Source organism: Solanum stenotomum, chromosome 6 (genome assembly GCF_019186545.1).
Source record: "Solanum stenotomum isolate F172 chromosome 6, ASM1918654v1, whole genome shotgun sequence".
Taxonomy (NCBI): domain Eukaryota; kingdom Viridiplantae; phylum Streptophyta; class Magnoliopsida; order Solanales; family Solanaceae; genus Solanum; species Solanum stenotomum.
In genome coordinates, this window is record NC_064287.1 from 11,549,876 (window position 1) to 11,558,176 (window position 8,301).

The 8,301-nt window shown below is 32.4% G+C and overlaps 1 pseudogene; it reads left to right on the forward strand.

Moving 5' to 3' along the window:
• Window positions 1–6,792, forward strand: part of LOC125867882 (uncharacterized) — an 11,989-nt pseudogene extending 5,197 nt beyond the window's left edge.
• Window positions 6,793–8,301: the final 1,509 nt, after the last annotated feature.

Consider the following 8,301-nt stretch of genomic DNA (forward strand, 5'->3'; position numbering starts at 1 on the left):
AAAGGTTATGTACGCAACAACTATCGTGTAGAAGGATCAATTGCTGAGGGTCATATTGCAGGGGAGTGCATTACATTGTTCTCTAGATATTTGAGTGATATGGAAACGAAGCAAAATCGTCCACATAGGAATTCTAATTCTTCTAACATTGATCACAATAGCTTATCTGTATTTAATTGTCATGGTAAGCCACTAGCAGGGGGTTCTTGGACAAATTTGAATACTTTTGAAATCAATCAGACTCATTTTTTCATTCTCCAAAATTGTGAGGAAGTCATACCTTGGATTGAGTAAGATATGTTTAACCTTTACATCATTTCTTACAAACACTTAACAATTGTGTTGTATTTTTATTATTTTTTTGATTTTTTTTTTTCAAATCTCCACAATCTACAGGGAACATTTAGAAATTTTAACAAAGGAGAATAATAGAAATGTAGCAAAGAGACACAAGGAGGAATTTCCTTTATGGTTTGAAAAAAAGGTAAAATCTTTCATTTGATAATTTGTAAATTTATTTTTTAATATAACATTAATATTATTTGTGATTTTGCAATTAAAATACTACTGGTGATACAATTAAAGGAAAATGGTGATAACCGAATTACTGAAGAATTACTAATTTTGGCAAGACCTCCAGATCCTCGAGTTTTATGTTATAGTGGATATATCTTGAATGATTCTCGATTTAGAACATTGGAATCTGAGCTAGGTTTGAAAACTCAAAACAGTGGTGTGGTTGTGAAGAGTGATGAACATACAGGAAATGTTGACTATTTTGGAAGGTTAAGAAGAATTTTAGAGATCCAATATATGAACAACAAATCAGTTATATTATTTCAATGTGACTGATTTGAAATTCCTCCTCAAGGTCGTAGTCAAAGTAGAGGTTACAAAAAAGATGAATATGGATTTGTCTGTGTAGATATAACACGACTTCATTACACAAGTGATCCATTCATTCTAGGCTCACACGCTCAATCAGTGTATTATGTGAAACATGGTCAAAGTGAAAAATGGCATTCAGTGATAAGGGTAAGACCACGAAATTTGTATGATCTTCCCGAACAAAAAGATGAAATGGAACCATATCAACTGATTGACTTAGTTGAAAGAGGAGAAACAAATCAAGAAATGGAGTTGGAGAATAATAACATCAGAATAGAAAGAGAAGATATTGATGGAGTTAGTGTTGAAGCACCTTCTCTCAATAACGAGGAAGAAGTCGACTTAGTAGTAATAGATGAGCGTGATCATGAAAATGTAGATGACTTAAGTGATTCTGCAATAGATGAGGATACTAGTGAATATGATGAAGTTGAGGATGATGATTGGTTTTGATTTTCAACTTGTCATCAAGATTAAATTCGAATCAGTTTGTCCGTAGAAGTTTTGTTTTGCACCTTACCGAAATAGTTAATTTCTATTATCTACTTTTCCCATATTTCTTTATCTTTTTGCTTAGAATCTTTACTTGTTTCTCTCAATTTTTGAACATTATTTTATTACGTTATCATTTTGGCATTGCTTTTGTTTGTCAATTGCTATCTTTTACGTACTTTCATGATTTGTACTTAGTCTTTATTTATATAATATTATAGTATGTTGCAACTAATCATGTAGTGGGATTTTACTGCGTTTATTGTTTTTGAGGTTGCAGCCAATCATGATGAAAAATATGCATATTTCTAATGATAGTGAAACTGCCGATGTAAGTCCAATCCCACCTCCAGGTAAGTTTATCCATTTGATAAATTGTATCTCTTCAAAATCTCTAGATCGTATATGTTTTATTTATATATATTTTAATATCTTTATGTATTGTTAAAGAGAAAAAGAGAAAGGGAAGAGGAAAGACAACAGGGCTTTCAACCCAAAAGAAACGTAAGGAAAATGAGAATGGAAAGTTGAAGGTGATTAAGATCGAACAGTTGTGGTAGGTCCTGGAGCTAAAAATTTTATTATTGAGCTCTTAGTGAAAGTTCTCCATAATGCTAGACATGATGTCAAGAATTGGAAGGGAGTTCCTGATCTGGCAAAGAATAGGATTGTTGCTTATATGCTGGTAAGGTACTTTGCTCTTTGTCTTCTTTTTTTTTTGGTTGAGATAGTGAATGGTTAGTAATGATATTTCTGATTATCTAGTTCTCTGTCTCTTTTATCTTGTCGAAGAATTCAACTATTTGGCTTTCTTTTGCATTATGATTATCACTATTCTCTGACTCTGTTGAATTGGTAAATGGTCAGCACTTGGCCTTCTTATGCATTATAATGTGCAACAACTGATCCATCTAACTGATTTTTCTTTTTTTTTCTAGCATCTGATCATTTTCTAAATAATAACCATTAACAAGACTTTGTGTTATTCATTAAACTTGAAATTGAAAGTTGAAGCTAGCAGTTGATGGATAGACAATGCCTAAATCATTAGTTGTGTTTCTTATTATCATAGCTCTCTGTTGTTTTATTTTGTTGAAATGGTAAATGGCCCACAATAGTGTTTCTGGTTTTCTAGCTCTCTGTATATTTTTGCTGTTGTTGTTGAAATGATAAATGTTCAGTAATGATATTTCTGGTAATGTAGTTCTCTATCTCTTTTATCTCGTCGAAGAAGTTTAGCTATCGTTTCCTTCGATGTAGTTTTTCTTTCTTTCTAGTATCTGATCAGTTTCTAGTTGTTTTCCCAATAAATATGTACACCAGACAATCCAACTTTGATAAGTTGGATTAAATCCCAGCATATGATAGGCTCTAAGCCATCCATGTGGTTATTTTAGCTGTGATTTTATTGACAAATGGTTTGCATTGTAGAATTGTTAATCTTCTGGTAGAGAAAAGGACTCCAAGATACCTAAAAGCCTGCCTGGATTGTCAAAAGCTAGGTTGGCTATGCAGTCAGCCAAACTATTTCCTTCTCTATAAATATGTTGTATCTGAACTTGAACCGTTTGAGATAGTCAATTTATATCTTCCAGTATTACCGCAATGTGCCATGGTACTTCCCACTCTTCGGTAAGAATTTTGAGCAACACTAGTGAATCTGTTTCTACACAAACTTGCATTACTCCTTCTGTAGCACAGTGGTTATTACTGTTGTCCCTCCATTTTCTGCCCTGCCTCCCCCAATCTGCGTTGTTTTAATACGATGGTTAGAGTACTGATTCTTGTCTAAGTCCATAATTCTCTTGTCCTGATTGTGTAGTTCTGAAAATGAATTATAGACAAGCCTGCCATAGAGTTCTCTGTAAGACTACTAGTGAATCTATTTCTACACTTCGAAAAGCATGCCATACAGCCCAACACCATATAAAAGCTATAAATGAATTACGGGAAGGGGTAAAACAGCAAAAGCATGCCAAAACACCAAAATAGCCTCGAGGGTCATTCCACTAATGTTGTTCTAGTATGTGCTGAACCCAAACAATGATCAAGGAGAATCAAAGAGCTTATAGCTTATGCTATATGTCTATTGTTAAGTATAATATAAAATTAAGAAACTATTGTATAAGGTTGTCTTATCTGATCAACTCTAATCTTTATTTGAATATAATTAGTTCAGTCCTTCAAATGCACTATGTTAACTTATTTATGAAAAGATTTGAGCGAGAAATTTGATATAGCGGATGTTTAACTTTTGAGAACTACAGTGGGGTTGGGAACTAAGACACATTTTATTTAGCCTAATTATTTAGACTATTTTGATTGCAGGACACCTTTCAGCTTCCGGACATACAACACAATCGGGATACCATTCTTCAAACAACAAAAAATTTGTATCGATATCGTCGAAGTAGACATCATGACCATTTCAAGAAATTTGCTACAAAAGAGGAGAGTCTGCAAAACATACCAACAGATGTTAATGAAGCTGAATGGAAATTCTTGGTAGACTACTTTAGCTCTGATGATTTTAAGGATTTAAAAGTGACAAATTAACCTTTTATATTGTCTGTTTTCTTTTTTGACTTATTATATACATAGATCAAAATAAATTTCCACACTCAAAATCAATGCAGAAAATGAGTGAAAGAAACAAAAATAACAAGGCAAAACAAGAAGTGAATCATATTTGCGGCAGAAAAACTTTTCAAGCAGTGTCTTATGAAGCGGTGAGATATATGTCTTTCTTTTGATCGATTATTGTTACAATTTCAACAATAACATAATTTCACTTGTTTTGATAGAGGGACACAACCACTGGAAAAGAGCCAAATTTTCAAAAACTTTGGGAAATAACACGCATGAAGCCAAATGGGCAATGGGTTACTAATGCTTCTGCTGAAGTGAATGTACATATTTTTTTTACCTTTATTCATAGAATGGGTTTATTTGAATAAATATGGAGAGTTAAAGCTAGTATAACCTTTTTCTGTAGGATAAAGTGAAAGATGTTGTTGCTGAAAAAATTCAAGAAATTGTAGAAGGTACCGATGTGGATCCTATTATTAATGCTGCATTTGTGCAAATAATGGGAGAAAAATCAAAGTACATTCTTGGTCAAGGATCTGGAATTAAGTCAGCAAGTAGAATATCTAGAAATGAAATTCAAGAACAACTTCAAGCACAACAAAAGGAAGCAGAAGAAGAACGTCGTAAACGAGAGAGTGTAGAAAGCAAGCTAATGGAAATTAAGAATCAACTTGAAGAGGAGCGAAAAAACCGAGAAGTAATGGAAGTTCATTTAGTGCATGACCAAAAATTGTTAAAAGAGAGCATGATGGCGCTAGTATCTCATTTGCAGAATCCCAAGGTATTTGTTTATAGTATACATCGCTAAATTAGTAGATGCTACATTACAACTTAAATTTTTTTCACTCTCACTATACATCTTCCCCTTTTCCTCGTTCTATTCTTCTTTTATCGACATACTAAGTTATTAATTTGTGCCATATTTAACAGAATGGCCTTCCTGCTTCAATTTTCAATATCATTACAACTTCAACTAGTTCAAATGAGACGAGTTTTGCAAGTCTAATGAATAACAATTGGGTAAGTAAATGTTTTTAAATTAATTCACTATTTAGTAAAGGTCACTACTAGGAGTATTTGGTAGGTATTAGTACAACTTTTGTTTGGGCTAGTAATTCGTGTAACCTACATATATAAGGGATTCTATAGTGTCTTCTATTGAAAACATCTGATAGGCATTACTATTATTATTTCATGTTGAACTAGCGCTATTGTCGGGTATTGCTATTTAATTACAGAACATATGTTGTAAGTTTGTTGAAGCATCACATCTGGTAATTAGATGAAGATAGTATATGTTACTGAAATTTGGTTTTTATTTACAAGTATATGTTACTGGTAAGTAGATGAAAATAGAAATTATTCTTTTATGTTAACATAGATGACTTGTTATATTATTCTTTGAGTAGATTTTTCATCTCCTTTTGTCAGTTGTATCTCTATGCATATCCATCTATCATTTTACTTACAACAGACAAACACAATATGTAATAAACATATTTTAGTTGCAGGAAGAATTACATGGAAATCAAAACCAAGAATCACAGATGCAAAAAGAATTGGATAACTTGAAAGATATCTTGACTTTTGAGAAGCAAAACTTAGAAATGGCTATTTATGATTGTGATAAATTCAGTTCGTTGTGCAATGAAAAAGATGCAGAGCTTAAGGTATTTTTTAAATGTGATTAAATTTGATTTATTAACGGGACAATCATTCATTTTATTACTCCATTCTTTAATTTATAGGTTGCCCTAACAGAGAAGCGAAGCTTAGAAATGCGGCTTCCAAAGTTGAGTTCTCAAGGTTCAAAGAAAACTATTCCGAAAGAGTTGGCTGATGCAAATAATCAGGTACACTAGTTTTACAGAGAAAAGATTGTTACACACTTCATCCAATCATCTACAAGTGCAGTGTCATGTGTAGTCTAGGTGAAAACCTCCAAATTCATTTGCAATTGCATAGTGTAGATCCTTCTTCTCCTTCAAGAACTATTGGATCTCATTGGCATCATGTTGTATTATCTAACAGCTCAAGGTAGGGAATGCCCTTCATGAAAAAATCAATATTCCTGTGAGCATTCATCAATGCTGTTTCTTATTTCTAGTGCATCTATTTACACATGTTTCTTTTTACCAATAACATGTATTGTACATCAATACTTTAGCCAATCTTTCACTTCACCAAAAAATTACTTTAGCCAATCTTTCACATCAGGAACCTTTAATCCTTCATCTCAAGTCTCAACTGTACTTAATAGAACACAACTAGATTCCTTAGTTCACCACAATATGTTGTTTGTAGAATGTATCTCGCTGTGGTCAATATTATATGGGTCAGTAAGCTCACAGCAGGGTTGGGATTGATGACGATATCCAAGAATTAGACTAAGGAAATTGTGGACAGAGTTGCTTTTATTGCATCTGTTTATGTGCACAATCAGAGTGGATGAACCTTTTATTTGTATTAGTAGCTTTTCTCCTTCAAGATGTTATGTACATTTCAACAGTTGTGCTCAATCCAAATGAGTAGGGGTGCATGACAGCTTATGTACAAATGTTAACATTAATTTATTTAATTCAAAAAATAATGAGACCTCAAGTTAATCTCTGTATACTTTTCAAGTACGAATACGTAGACTGACATGTGAACTTGTCCGGATTTCACTCATGCGACTTCACTAATTGCAGGTCTTTGAAAAGATCCATGAAGAGCTGAAAGCTCGTTCTATGTTGCGTACCGCAGAAGAAACAAAAAATAGGCTTTTGAGTGAAAAATCATCACTTGAGGAAAAAATTGTAGAGCTGAAAAAGAAGAAATCAAGTGAGGTATGTTGCCTAAATATCTCTATAACAGTGAGACACTTCAATATTTGCATCATTCACCATCTCATTGATGTCATCTATAATAGGCTTCAGAAAGATATTACTAGAGTGACCTTGCTTTATGAGATTAGTGATCAACATTGAGTCCAATTCCAAATAAATATTATGTACTCCATGTTGAATGCACCGTTCTAAGCCAAATTTAGCGGCCAACGCTTCTACCATATTGTTGCTATTACTCTGAACAGGTATAGAGTAAAGCAAAAATGATGTCTCCTTCTTCATCTCTAAGAATTCCCCCAATGCCTGCCTTTCTAGTTGAATGAATGAAACTTCCATTTGTATTTAACTTATTCATACCTATGACTGGTTTGATCCAGTGGACTTGTTTCCAAAGAGGGACAGGTTTGAGGAGCTCAATGACGTCGCAAAGTTTGAGCCAACTCAAATCTACTTCCAGTTGTGGAAAAGAAAGTCTCAAAACAGCTTTAATAATCCACAAAGTTTGATGATCCTTTATCAAATCTGGAATATCTCAGTCTCTCTTTTGTACATAATTTAAAGAGTGTCTCTGATTTTGGTCATTTTCAAATGAAATAAGGTGATTTATCAGGAGAGTAAGGAGATTTATTAGGAGATTAAAGTGTGTGGGTGTATTTGTGAGTGCATTCATCTGAATATCTCTACTTTTTAGATTTATATTTGTGTATTTTATAACTTACTTTGTAAAATTATAATTATATTTGTCTTTTATTTGCAGGATAAACATGCATAATTGAGCCACTGCTTCAATAAAAGTACTATTGGAAGATCGGACTATTCAAAAGTAATAACTAGTAGGATTAGAATATAATTAATGACTTGCTTATTATTTTTTCTTACAAGTACAAACATATGTAGAAGTATTTAGTTCTTTGGAATATCAATCTTATATTGACCTTTGCAAATTTATATAATTCTTAATCTAAATATTTGTGAAAGTTTTTTAAAAGAAACGTGTATTGTTTATATAGCAGCAATTCACAAATTGTTGCTAAAGTGCAGAAAATATTTGTATAAAATTTCTAAAAAGAAAATGTGTATTATGTATGTAGCCACAACTCACAAATTGTTGCTAAAGGTATATAATAAATATGTGAGCTTTATTGCAATAAAAATTATTGTTGCTAAAAGCATTCCTAACTATCTTTTTGTCAATTTTTTACAACAACTGATATTGTTGGTAAAAACGTTAATTTGTGGCAACACTAAATTTTGTTGTGAAAATTTTTATAAGCCACAACTATATAAATGTAAGGCAACAATTATTTTGGTTGCAATAAGTTAGTTTTTGGCATCAATATATTTTGTTGTTGCAAAAACTTTTCGCATCAGCGTTTATTGCAACAACATGCAACAACTTTTATATTGTTGCCAAAAGTACTTTTTGCAACAACATCCTATATAGAGCAACAAAATTAATTGTTGGGAAATGCCTTTTTTCTTGTAGTATATCTAATGGTTATGT